The sequence below is a fragment of the Anser brachyrhynchus genome, assembly GCF_964034855.1.
Source record: "Anser brachyrhynchus genome assembly, chromosome: 4".
NCBI lineage: Eukaryota > Metazoa > Chordata > Aves > Anseriformes > Anatidae > Anser > Anser brachyrhynchus.
Window position 1 is genome coordinate 46,211,054 of NC_137698.1, and position 14,225 is coordinate 46,225,278.

General features: G+C 37.9%; 1 protein-coding gene and 1 long non-coding RNA gene across 5 annotated transcripts in view; one reads left to right on the forward strand and one right to left on the reverse strand.

Annotated features, from left to right (window-relative positions):
* LOC308194997 overlaps positions 1-13,023 on the reverse strand; it is a 68,343-nt gene extending 55,320 nt beyond the window's left edge. Inside the window, exon 1 of the long non-coding RNA XR_013951132.1 lies at positions 1,766-13,023. This is a non-coding gene — a long non-coding RNA (uncharacterized lncRNA). The remainder of the gene's footprint in view (positions 1-1,765) is intronic.
* Positions 1-14,225, forward strand: part of PDE5A (phosphodiesterase 5A) — a 135,250-nt gene that overhangs the window by 23,217 nt on the left and 97,808 nt on the right. The window lies entirely within an intron of this gene.

The following is a 14,225-nucleotide window of genomic DNA, read 5'->3' on the forward strand; positions in this document are numbered from 1 at the left end:
ACTTTAAGACAGAAAGTCAGCTGTGAATACCGAGTTGTGCAAGTGCCCACTGGAAAGAATAAAATCATAGGTTTGACCATACTTCACCCACTCATTTTGAGCAAACCTAGAAAAATTGGTGGTTTTGACCTCAGCTTCAAGAGCATAAATCTAGATCATCTTGACCAGAGCCTTTGATGTCAGTAAAGTCACGCCTAATTTACCCTAGCAGAACTGAAATTAGAGCCTAGCCCAAGGGTAAAAACGTCTTTCAAGTCACCCAGCCTGGTCCTCCCCCTGTGCAGGTTTGTAGCTGCACCACAGTGACTCTATCCTTATACCATCCCTTCCTATGACTTGAAGTTTGTCATCGTTTCCTTCTAACCACAGGGTAGGAGAGACTTTCAGGGTCAGAGCTGATCATGGGACTCTGGTCTGTGAGGGGAACTTTTCTCCCAGCCTTCTCACACAATAGCATTTATCTGCATTCTCTAATTACATACAACTACAGCTAGGTAAAATCAGAGAAACCCACTAGACAGGATAACGTACATTTTCTTCAAGTCTAAGGAAAGTCAATGAGTAGTTCTGAAGTAAAGAAAAAGGAAAAAAAATGAGAGAAGAAAATAAGACCTGTATATGCTTTGACATTCTTAAAACTATATTTTTTCAGGTCAGAAGGACTAATGCAAGTCACACTATTCAGGGAAGGAGGCACTAAGTGACAACAAAGGAAGATGACAAAGCAGGAGCAGAAGAAACTAGATCAAGTCAATAGAAAGCAAGTTCATGATTGGATTTGGCTGCCAAAATATCCTCCCATATCTCCCTCTCCTGACCTTTAGCAAATTATATCCTATGCTGTTCTGTTCCCCCATGGAGCCATAATGAACATTTACTTTCCTCTGGCTCAAAGCACACATTCAATACAGGAAAGCCAAGCAAGCTAAAAAAGGTTTTTGGAAACAGACTGACAGATCCACAGTCACTAGTTGCCATACCAGGGTCTTTAGTGAGCATATCCCAGGGCAGATGAGGGTCCACACCAAGCACATTTCATGCTGGCTCCTCCTCGGGGGGGGCACCAAACGGCCTATGAAACCTCAGGCACTGAGAACATGACTGGAAAAGGCCACAAGCACCCTGCTCCAATGTCGACAATAGCCCGGCTTGGACACAACAGCTTCCTGAAATCCCTTCCAATATAAATATTCAAAGATTCTACCAACATCTTTAAAATTTCACTTTTTTTTAACCTCAGTTAAACAAGGATAGAGGACCAAAGCCTCTCCAGAAATAAGCAGTGCGCTGTTAAAAAGCATGCTGTAATAAAACCTTTAAGTGAGTTTTAAGTGAATATTAAACACATAATAATGCACGTTGCTACAGCCAGCAATGAAATTGAACACAACAATCAGAGCAAGACAGTTTAGCACAGATGCCTTGACAATTCATTATTTAAATAAAAAACAAAGGACAGTTGTCCACAACACATAGGTTGCCACATGAAAAAGTTATTTCCACATTTTTCCTACAGCCTGCTTTAATTGAAAGTCATAGGAAACGTGAGCTTAGGAGAGCAAGATTAGACATAAAGCTCCTCAAAAATCACTAGAGGAAAGGAAATCTTCTTAAGCTTCGGTGTTTTTTAGCAGTTCATCCTAGACTAGGCCTAACTTCCCACCTGGGATTAGGCCTTTCCACAATGCTTTCTGTTTTCAGAGATCACATACAACGCACAGGGCTGGTTACAGTAGCTCAGGGACAAAACAAGCAGCACCCTTACCCAAACATAGAGTTACAGATTAGGCATTAGACACCATGCTCTGAGATCAAAGTAACTATCCCAGCTATTTCACTGCAGGTTTACTAATCCTAGTGCTAGAGAGAGATCAGCTTTATACTTAATCTAAATTACATAAACCTGGTAGGTATCTTCACAGCCAGTACTAATCCACTCTGCCCAGTAATTTAAGCCAGGGCTCTAAATTGGTTTGTGAGGAACTGTCTATCCTGGATCTGCATCATGAGGGGACGCCTCTCTTTGGAAAATGTGGAAGTAGCAGTTTAAGCCAGGTGGTATTTGTTGTGCATGAAGCAAGGTAGCATTAATTCAAGAGATTAATCATAGTCTTTCTCACTTTTTATACCAGGCTTTATCCATTAATCTGCACTTGCAGTAGAAGCTCTGTAAGTCACATCAGTAACTAAGACAGTTATTGTAAAGTCCTGATAACAGAAAGCTGGGAAGTGCACAAGCAATGATAAAGAAAAAAAAAATCAAGGTTATGGTATCACAAAAGGAACTTTGTCTGCTTAGCCAGAAAAACATTTCTTTACAAAATAACTTCCTTATTGTCCAGCAAGTGTTTTGTACTACTAATTGTAAAAGTTGCAGAGAAACCTCAATGTGAGCCTACTGCAATGTTATCCATCAAGCAAAGGTCACCACTTTATATGTGCAGTTCAATTAAGTATGAGTTCACGATGCCTTCTCTGCATTTACTATACAGTGCTAGAGAACCAACAGAGTAGTAGAGATGCTGCAACATCATATGCAAGACAAAAACACCCTGCTTCATGTGCAGCACCTGGGATCAAACTTTATGATAAGGCACAAAACCAATTACACCTTATCAATACAACACTAAAAAACAAGCTCCCCAAATCCAAAGCCATTGCGCTTGCTTCCTGCGAATTTCTGCCAAAAGGTCATTTCTGCCTTGATGCCAACAGAGACACTGTGCTGACACGAGCAGTTGCTACACACTTCTGGCTGGTTGGACAGTTTGGTTTGCTGCACCAGCCTTTTTAGTTCTGCTTTCTCCTCACTGTCTACTCCTCTGTAAAGGCCAGAAACTTTTCTGTTTAATGCCAATCACAATACTTTGTTGGACATTTGTACTCCTGTAATAAACAGTAAGAATAACAGAAGGTCACATGTTTGAATCTACATCTGCTATCCCTGTCTCTAAAGGCTGTGATGGATGGCACTGATAGATTTAGCCATAATATGCTGAGCATTACTAGTCTCAGCTGTTCATTCATCTCTTTGCCAGAGGTGATTGCCTTGTGGCAAACACATGCCAATCCTGTAGCTTCTGTAGTTTGCAGCTTGGCAGATTTAACCACAGTTATTCACTTCTGTAACTCTTGCAATGTAACTTCTGCAGGAAGGTGGGGTAGGCACCTGAGAAAGGAAAGGTAGCCTTAACCTGACAGAGCTCATCTGTCATAGTCAAAAAGGCCAGTATTTTGATAACAGAGATTTCAGATATGCATGCAAAACAAACAAAAGCACCTTCTGACATGAAGCCATATAACAATCTAAGAATGGATTCTCCCTATTTTCTGTTTGATCACTAAACTTATTTTTTGTCCGTGCAGTATTTCCCTTTACAGGTTTAAGGTGAAAAACAAGCTCAGATTTCCATTTTAAGCACCCTCATGTTCTTCCTATAGTACAAGTCAAACTGACCCTATCCCAGTTAATAAATATTTCCAGTGTTGCTGCTCTCTCTGTATCCTGCTTTAATGTAATGACACCACAGCAACAGTTCCCGGCACTCCAGAGATGATGGGAAAGTATAAACAGCGCTCCATCTGCAGTTCATTTGCTATCGCTATAAAAAAAGAGCAAAACAAGCCTTTGACTGATGGTCGGTTTCCACAGTTCAGTGGCAACAGCTTTGCAAATGAACTATTTCAGGCAAGAGCTGGTGGCAGTTATTTGATAAAATGCAGCAGTTCTGATAATATGTGGATTTTTTATATTTTTTTTTAAACTTGGACTTTGTAAATGGTAGTATTCAAGGACAAGCTTGCCAGGTCAAATTTGACCCAGGTTTTGAATGTGTAAAAGCTGAGTGGTAGAGATCACTGAAGGAAAGATTAATGACACTATTATCATGAATTTGTGCAGCTACATAGCTGTGCACAGAGAAAAAGGTTTGTTTGGAGGCATGGTAAATGAAGTCTGGGTATGTTCTGGGGATACTTTGGTTCCTTTTTCAGTATGGAGATAATTTATCTCAGAGTTATTCAAATACACTTGAGTTACTATATGCAGGCTTTAAAGATTAATATTTTTTTTACTTCTGCCTGATGATCAGCAGTTTTGTAATTTCCTATTATCATCAAAATACACTCTATTTAACATTACCCAGCTAACCTGCACTGAAAGATTCTCATAATATGTCCAGCTGGCCCCTTCAATATTATGTTTTTCATGCTGTTGCAATGCAATCAGTGTGTGATATTTTTAATTATTATCTTTCCAAATGTGTAAAATTGAACTCTGATTCTCCTGAGCAAAAACATTTTATAGTTCACCAGTTGTGATGTACTAAATTGTAAAGAACACAGCTCTTGCATGAAATGGTAAGAACACCTTAATCAGTTTGGGACTACATTCTTACCTTGTGAAATCAGCCAAAGCTCCTCTAATATCCTCAGTGCACTCATTTACATCTCCTGAAGAGCTGCCATCTGAGGGAGGCAGGGCCATGCAGAGAGAGGGGGCAGGAAGAACAGTTGATCTCATTGCCCACTGTGTTGAGTAATTACAGGGGTCTTGAACCTCGTGCCAGTGGGACAGACCTTGATAGTCAGGGTATGGTAATCTCTACTTGTATTACTAATTCCTTTGTAGCTCTGGGCACCTCATCTGATCATTGTCAAAGTTTTGGTCCAATATTTAAATTTGTTAAGTATCTGTAATCAAAGTCAGACAGGCCTGCATGTATAGGTGCTTGATACACTGCTGATTAAATTCAGCACTAGGGCCAAATCACTTGACTGAAATTTTCATCTCCTCAGTGCAGGGTAAATACCACCCCAGTGTCACTATGGGCATCTGCAGTCTTGAAGGTTCACATAGAAACTGGCCTCTGCAAGGACAGAAAGTATTTCTTCCCTTTGACTTCAATTCTTCCTTCATTTGCAGCTGATCTGGTCCCTGCAAAAACTGGTAGGTGAAACTCTGAGATCTGTTAAGAGATTTTTCTCTCTTCTTCCTGTCATTAAACAATTTCAGTTTCAGCAATGTTAGGCCCAAGAAGCAATTCTGGAGGAAAATGGATTGTAAGAACATGACCCAAATGTTCCTGACTTCAATGAAAAATTCTCTGAATTCAGTCAGACACATTATTTGATGAGCTCTTTCCCTTTCTTCCCTGTGTTTCCAGAGGTGGATAAATAATTCAGTCAAACATAAACATAATCACTTTTGAAATCTGCTGAATAAAGGAGTCTTCCTCCTGATCATACTCTGGGTCTCAGTTTATTTCAGTGGAAATACTTTGTGATTAAAATACTGAATATTACAAGATTGCTATCACATTCCCAGGTCAGTCTGTGAGAATTGCTCCTCACCTTCAGGCTCTAAGTTTCCAAAGTTCCCAGATATTCATGGGCCCTTTTCTGTTCACAGTAGACTGGCCTCTTCATTAACTTCTGCTGTGCTCAGATCTCTCATCTACAGAATGGTAGTTCTTCACATCACAGTGGTGTGGGAAGCATGAATCCAAATACCCCTCAGGTATTATGAAGAAAGGGTTTTATAGAGGCTGCCTGCACAAATTTGCCAGATGTGTTCAGAGTTTATTGTCCCTTTTAGCCTGCACTGAAAGTCTCTGTCATATAATGTGGCTGTAATTACATGTTGGCGTTCCACTCATGATTGGAGCTGCTTCTACTCCAGAATAATACAGGAAGGTAAAAAGCCTGTTCACGTCTAAAAATCAGTGCTGCTTGGCCATTTATCTCTCTGGTACCTTTCAGAGATCCTAATTCAAAGCTTGAAATTCTCTACTAGTTCATTAAGCAAAGTATTTATTGTACAGCTAGGAAATCCTGCATAATTTGGTCTTTAATTGTAGCCTTTCACCCTTTCTTTTCACAATGACCAACTGGAATTGCATCTTCTGTTCTTTCTAAACCATTCATTCATTCATACTGTCCACCAGGATATAATCCCTCATTTCCAGCTGGGAACCACTTGCAGCAATCCCCTGTTATACGCACCAGAAATTTAGCACTATGAATGAAAGCAGTGACACATATTAATCAGTATGCCATGTTTTTTCTGGGTATGAAATTTCAGAATATCCGCTAAATTGTAAAGTTTGTTTGTAACTTCATCTACCTCTCCTTTCCTCATAATTATTTACATGGGACCATTGGGATACAGCATGTCATAATATTCTTTCATACTTGCAAACCACAAACTAGAAGAAAGCTGAGCCAGGACTAATGCAAACAGACAGAAACAGATAAGTACATCTGGCTATGAATAAACAGCAAGTTTTTGCTTCCTCTCCTGGAAACTTTCTTGGACTGCGTTCCACCACAGTTTATTCTTTTAGAGACAAAATGGCCTGCTTCAATAGTTGCATAATATTGTAAAGCATCATCAGATTCAGGCATCACAAAAGACTTAAAAGTCCACGAGCAAAAGTAGATCTATTTTTAGAGCCAATGATCCATCATTTGTACAGATTAATATTAGTTAAAGAAAATAATAAATTAAACATAATCAGCTCTACCTATACAAAAACAACACTAACCGGTGACAAGTTAAAATTGAGCTGGCTGAGTTAAATCCACACTGTGAATGGGCAGGTTGGTCCCCCACACAAGTTGCTTTGCACAGCTGCAATACTGTCCGTGTTGTGGAAGGGACAGTTTGGGGAAATATCTATAACAAATCAAATCACACTGGAAATGCCATTTGCCTGTTGAGCAGAATGGGTAAACTAATATTAGAAACCTCCACTTTAATTTTTCCTGTCTCCATTCCATGGTAAATTGTTATCTATTTATTTTTAACTACAACAAAAGGTTGTACTTTTCCACAGCTATTCCAAATGTAGTCATTCATCCTTTTTTAACAAAGTTACAAGAACATTCACTGTGGAGTCTGAGGGATGGTAAACAGAAATTGATTTCAGATTTAATAGTAATATTTGTCATAGATGAGTTGATATTTTCAATTATTTCTACTGACTCCTCAATCCTAAATCTATGTTCCAGAAAGAGTTCTCAAAGAGATTTTTTTCCAAAAGTAATGATTTTTCTCTAAATTCAGACTGTTACGTTCAAGTTTGTAGAAAAAAAAGTTGTTACAGAAAGCTAAAACAAAACCATATGTTTTCTATTTCTTTTAAGAAAAAGTTCTCTGTTATCAGTTGCACTTTTTAATGCTAAAATTAAATACTATATTGCAGAAAAACAAGGGCTATTTACTGGCTAAATGCTACCAAAAGAGAAGATCTATTTATCACTTACAATTTTCAGTGGCATGTATGTGGTCTTTATTTATTGAGTTTTGTTATTTACAGTCATTCAACAGTTACTTATAGAACTTAATTTTGTAATTTTCTCTGTCTTGTTTCTCAGTTGTATATCTTATCTCTTTCCTAATTGAAAGGACTGAGCTTTCTTACAGAAAGGATTTCCATAGTTTATTTCCAAAGCTTTCGACAGCACTCTAAGTCTGTTCAATTCATCCGCTGTGTAAATAAACCATCATTTTAAACAAAAGATGAAAGTAGTGCTTTTGCAGATATCCTCCCTGTATAACCATTTAAAATAGAACCAAGAGTTATTTTGCTTTCAGCACATAAGCTTGCAAATAAAATCTTTGAACATGAACTTTGAAGAAGAATACTGATCTGCAACAGGGTCTGTCCACGTGTATCGTCTCTCAGGCACAGGTAACTTTCCTAAATTTGAAAGAGCTTTGTGTAAGATTGGGAGTTTTTTTCATCAGATGGCCTTGAATGTACTGGGCTTACCTGCAGGAAGGGACCAAAGGTAGAAGTTAACCATATTGGATGGTTTTACATTTGTCTTGTAAAAAACTTACTTTCAGTCTCACTATGGCAGTAAATCAGAGACTATTTATACCCAGAGCTTTGAATACTTACTGCCTGGTAACACCAGACAAGACTAAAGAGGAAAAAAAAAAAAAAAAAAAAAAGGAGCAGTTCTTAGTTCTTCAAGTTAGTGCCTTTCCCTGTCATGGAAAGTTTTGCAAACAGGTATTGCTTATTACTTTAAGCTACTGGGTTTGAGACTGAAAATCATTGGTTTGAAATTTGGTCTGAAGAATCTTGCCAAAGCTGGTACTGAAGTTTTAACGGCTCAAAAATAATGAAAGGATATGCATAGATTATTGTAAATAAATAACATGGTATGTCAGGAAGAATGAAGGAGAGTGATGAAAGGCAATGAAAGACCATGATTTAAAGAGTCACATTGCAGAGCAGCACAAACACAGTGATGTTCTCCTGTTAAGATCTCTTTTTACAAAGTTGTGGGCTTTTATTGTTTTGCTGAAAATGTTTTGAGAAGGTACTTTTCAGGAATTTAAAATAATGAAGAAAAACTACATTTCCCTATTTGTACTCTCATTGAAGTTTTAATTCTTTAAGGTAAACTCAGTCTGATGAGATATTTTTCTAAAGAATTTATTCCATTAAGGGGGAAAGAGGTAAATGTCCCAAAAATTGTTTAGCACAGGCATTCAAGCTCTGCCATTGGAAAGGGTAAACAGCAAGTTACACAGATCTTGAATGTCAAGTCATTTTATTCGTTATATTTCATTGTAGTTAGGCTTGGGTGAACTTCAGAAAATTGAAGTGTGTGCATACATGTGTCCTTCCATCTATGGAAGGTGTAATAACTCTGGAAGAGCTGACATATTATGACAGAGAATAAATACAAAACTGTATAAACAGATTTCATTGCAATTGGTAGTCCTTAGACAAAACTTTCTTCTATCCACATACTGCCAAACTCAGTAAAGACAGGATTTAACAAAGCTCAATGTAAAGTCCAAAACAGGGACCTAATTCCATTTTAATGGATATTATATAAACCCAGTATACAAGAATTTCATTGCTAATCTGGGAGTAGAAAGATCAAGATCTGGAGTCCTTACACGAGTGTAAAATACAAGCATTTAGTTCAGCTTTCTGCAGATCAAAGAATGTGATACTTTGTGATTATTATTTTAAATGCTTTTAATTAATCTCAGAACAAGCTGCAGCTAAAGGTCATGATTTAAGTGCTTTAGACTGCAGAGATGCAGCTCCAAGGAAAAGTGTGTTTTTGTGTTGCTAGGGGAACCCTTCATGTGTGATGGCAGCAGAAACTCTCTGAAAAACAAGAAAAGAAGGGTAAGTAGGTATTGTTTAATAAAAAACATGAAAAGATTAAATCAAGGTCCAGAAAATCATTACACATAAAAAAGAGGGACAGACAGAACATTTTTTAAAGCATTTTAAGAGAGTTTTTAAATATTTAATATTAATAGTTTTAAAATATTTATTTGTTAAAACTATATTTAATTATTTCAAAGGAAGAGCTTAGACTAGAACTGTTGCCAGAGATTGCTTAATGAAATAGATTAATGGTGCCCTGAAAGGACCTCAGAAGGCTGGTGCTGTGTACATGAAACCAGTGGAAGGATGCAGACTGTAGACTTTCCATGACATTTTCTTAAAATCCAGTAATCTGTGAAACTTTCCTTGCTTCAGAATTTATCATAAATCAGATCTCAACAAATCTGTCAATTTCTATGCACAGTTGTGCCACATTTTACAGTAATCTTCTCCACTTCCAGGGTGCTTTGAAAATCCCTCTGAACTGAGCCTTAAACAAAGACTTTCTCTGTATGATGTGGATTGAAATCACTGCTCTAGATCATCACTAAAAATTATAGGGTCAGGGTCTCAGTTGACTTCTGCCTATTTATATCCACTGAGTATATAACATGGTGCCGTAATATAAGGACATAAAACTATTTGAGAGCGTCCAAAGGAGGGCTACAAAGATGATAAAGGGTCTGGAGGGGAAGGCATGTTAGGAGCGGCCGTGGTCCCTTGGTTTGTTCAGCCCCGAGCAGAGCAGGCTGAGGGGAGGCCTCATGGCGGCCTGCAGCTCCCTCACGAGGGGAGCGGAGGGGCAGGCGCTGAGCTCTGCTCTCTGGGGACAGCGACAGGACCCGAGGGAACGGCATGGAGCTGGGACAGGGGAGGGTCAGGCTGGGTGTTAGGGAAAGGTTCTGCACCCAGAGGGTGGTCGGGCACTGGGACAGGCTCCCCAGGGCAGTGGTCACCGCACTGTGCCTGCCAGAGTTCAAGAAGCATTTGGACAATGCTCTCAGACATAGGGTTTGATTTTTGGGTGGTCCTGTATGGAGCCAGGAGTTGGATTTGATGGTCCCTGAGGGTCCCTTCCAACTTGGGATATTCTGTGATTCTATGAAAGCTGATCAATAGAAATTAGTATCAAGTAAACAAGTTTTTAAACAGCTTTAGTAGATCTCTGTAAATAATTGAAATTTTGGCCAACTGATCACACTTAGAGACACTTAGTGACACTGAAGTATTAAGTGAATATGGTTAAATTTCATCTGAAGCATAGTTTCAAATTCACAACTATACCTTCTAAATTTAAAAAAAAAAAAAAAAACTTTCAAAACTGGTTTAAAACCGTTTAACCAGTCTGTTAGGGCAATCTTTTTCAGGTAAAAACTATTTGAAAAATCAGTCTTGGTCTGTTTAATAATTTCATTGCCCTGCACATATTTTTTTGGTGCACAAGGTACTTATTTGAAAATATTTCTAATCCTCTACTTCTGATTGCTCTAAAGCCCTAGACTGGCACCTTCTACAACGAAAATCTTTGTACAGTGGAGATGATAAATATGGAGGTTCCTCTTCATTGTTCCTCCTACAACTGTCCTGGTGCCTTGCAACTGCATATTGCAATTGGGTGCAATCCAGTACTTTGGTTAGACCAAAGAAAAACCCAGTTCTACTGCTGACAAAAGAAGAAGAAAAAAAGATACGCATATAATCTTCTATGAGTTAAAGAAATCTTATTTCATTCATACATTTTTCAGTGCCTCACACAAGGGTTCTAGCACAGCCATCATAGCCAATGCATGAAGAAATTTTCCTATTCTTTCACTCTTTGGCATCTCCATTAGGTAGCATGTGAAATTTTTCTTCTTTATCTTGAACAAAGTTATCTAAAACAGAAATCGTTTTCACTTGTCGAAGGGAAAAGAAGGACTAATCAGGTATTATTATCTTCGTGCAGACCTTTTTTATTACAGAATTACTTTCTGACAATTTGTTGTTTAGTAAATAAGTTTACTAAACATATATGGGAATTTGTCTAAATCATGTATATTTCTGGGAAATAAGCTACATGGGTAGGTAAGAAATAATGATTTCATACATATTATATAGGACATACATATAGTTAGAAAATGCAAAGAACGTTGATACAGTGGGAAAATTATTTGTAGATAGACTCTTGCTTAAGAATTCCCATACCTATTACAGAAACTATGAATTGTTACATGTGAAGAACAAAAATGTGTGAAATGCCTATAAAAGTATTTGGTAATTTGGATGTTTCTCTGCACTGTGTACTTCACACAAAGCTTAAATGTCAAGGAATCCTACACTGAAGCACTGACAAAATTATGAAAATTATTACATACTTTTTAAGCCCACCAACATCTTAGTTAGATTGTCCATAGAATTCAGGTCAGCAGCCATAAAATACAAAAAATATATCAATCGTAATTCCACAGTAGTATTTCTATGCACAGGCCTCAGGTCTAGTTGTTGCATTCCCAGATTTTTCTTCCGACAGTGGGATTATTACAGATATTGACAGTAGCATATTAAAAGGCCTAAACTGGAAATGCAGACTAATAAAAAATGGAAAATAATAATGTTGAAAAGACTACTTGTCTTAATACAATAATATTCACTATTTGACCTTTTTCTTCTCACGCTCAAGAAGAATAGAACGTCATAAACAAACTTCCATAGGGACAAACTATATCATAGATAATCTCTTTTGAGAATAGCATGCTTGCAATAATATACATGAATTAACTTACTGTAATTTATGATATGTAGGACTAGGACTTTTTAGTGTATAACCCTGCATTAAATTATGTGGCCCAATGCATCAGACTTTTCATTCTAATAAGTTCAATGTATATTAGACATTTGCAATAAGTGTTTACTTTAAAAGCCTCACAGAAGAGGGGACAAAACAACATTCTTTAGTTTTCATTATTCATGACTTGTTCCAGCTTAAATCATAATTTTCTCTCTGCTTCAGACAATCTGTTTAGTTTCACATTACTTTTCATGCTTCAATAGCATTAATAACAGAACATTGAAAGCTAAGGCATATTTTAGTTGAGCTTACAATAAAGACCAAAGCATAATCCATAACAGTTGCCATTCATGACTGCATTGTTCCAATATTATATTTCTATAATTGCATTAACTTTCACAGTACTACACCAGCATGTAACCAAATAGCACATTGGTGGCTAAGGCCTGGAACAGATGGGCTTCTCATGAGCCAGTTCCCCAGCTGTTATGTGCCAGCACTGCGCTGTTGAAACCAATGCAATTGCAATAATATCAGCCAAAGATCTGCTCCACTGGATCATATTCTGATGCATTTGCATTGATATATATACCTCTACCAATAAAATATGCATCACGAATGGCATAAAAACAGGCTGTGAAAACAATTGTACAGTGCCCCAACACAGGTCAGCTGGCCCAATAGCACATCCAAACACACATCTGGTCACACATACTTAGGAGAGGAGGAAAAAAACCTGCAGATGCATATCACATGCGCTTCCCCTTGTAAGGGTCCATCTTTACTGGGAGCAATTAGTGAACTGGAGACCTCCTGATGTACAGTTTGCATCCAGCTCATCATACTTTGTACCCACTGATATTCCTACCCTCATTGCATTTTTTAATGCTTTATGAGCCCATTTCTATTTTTGACTTCCACAACATCCAGTGGCGATGACAATAGGAAAAACAGCTCCTTTGTATGTATTTTTAGTGAACTACTTGACATTTTCATTAAATCCTCACTAGTTCTCATCGTAAACACTAAATAATAGGTCCCTCAATTCCTCAGCAATCTATTTGCCTTTCTAATCTCCCTTCTATATACCTTCAGAGCACTCTGTGACAGGCACCCTCACTTTATTTTTCCCTGAGTCCCACTGAATATAATTCACTGTTACACAGGCCTGACTGCTCAGTGCTTTACACCTTCTGTAATCATTACAACATACAGGGCAAATAAAGTACAGACTGGTTGAAAATCAATCCTGATTCAACAGCATTTTATACCCAAATGCACGACATAATATATGTTTAATCATACAGGAACTGACCACAGCTTGATAGAAATCTTCCTGTCTCTAGTAGCATCAACAGAGCAATGTTAATTTATACCAGATGGACATCTGGCCCAGCTTGTGTGAAGAAACTGTTGAGGTAGAAATTTAATATTTAAACTAGTACAAACCTACAGAATTCTGCAATGAAATTAAATTTGAGTACAGGATTAGTTATACTTTGATTATCTATTAAAGAAGGCCTGTTTTTACAGTAAACAGAAAATTGAAAATAATTGGAATCAAAACTTTTGCTGTTTATGTAGTGTCACTTTCATGACACTTACCCTAAATGTATTTATTATTAAAGTGGATGAGTGACATGCCTAAAGAAGGTGAGAAGAGTAACCTGGCACCTTGGGTTGCTCCCCTGTTTTTCTACAAATCTAGACAGGGCCACAGTCACAGCCAGCCAGTCACATGCATGTTTACATAGAGATGAATTTTGATACATTACAATGCCCTTGAGAAGCCATAAGGCCTGAAAATTGGGGAATGTGAGAATAAAATATTCACCCACTAACCAGAACTAGGGGGTTTATGATTCTAGAGTTGTTGAAGATACTTTTGGGACCAAGGGTTGAGCTAAGCCAGTCTTACCAAGAAATAGCTTATGCAGCAGTCTTTTTCCCCCTTCTAACTCCCCCATTTCTTATGATGCTTTTCTTTCCCCCTTTTGCTTTCTTCCTTCTTTATGTCAGGATATGAGAAGGAAGCTGGAGCTTAAATTATAAGACCTGGTTTTAGTATTTATGGCTGTTTTCAGAAAGTGGGAGAGCTGCTGAGGCCAGATGCCTGGCACACGCTTGGTGATTGAAGAGTATGTAGGAGGAAGCTTGCTACCTATTGCCTTGGCTTTCCACAGTAAACTTGGTCTCCTTACTCTCACTCTAGTTTCTCTGTCTTTTCTACTGCTGCATCTAAGTGATCTCTAGTTTTAAAGTCTGGCAAAGACCTGAAAAAAGATAAAAAGCGTAACATAACAGTGAGCTGC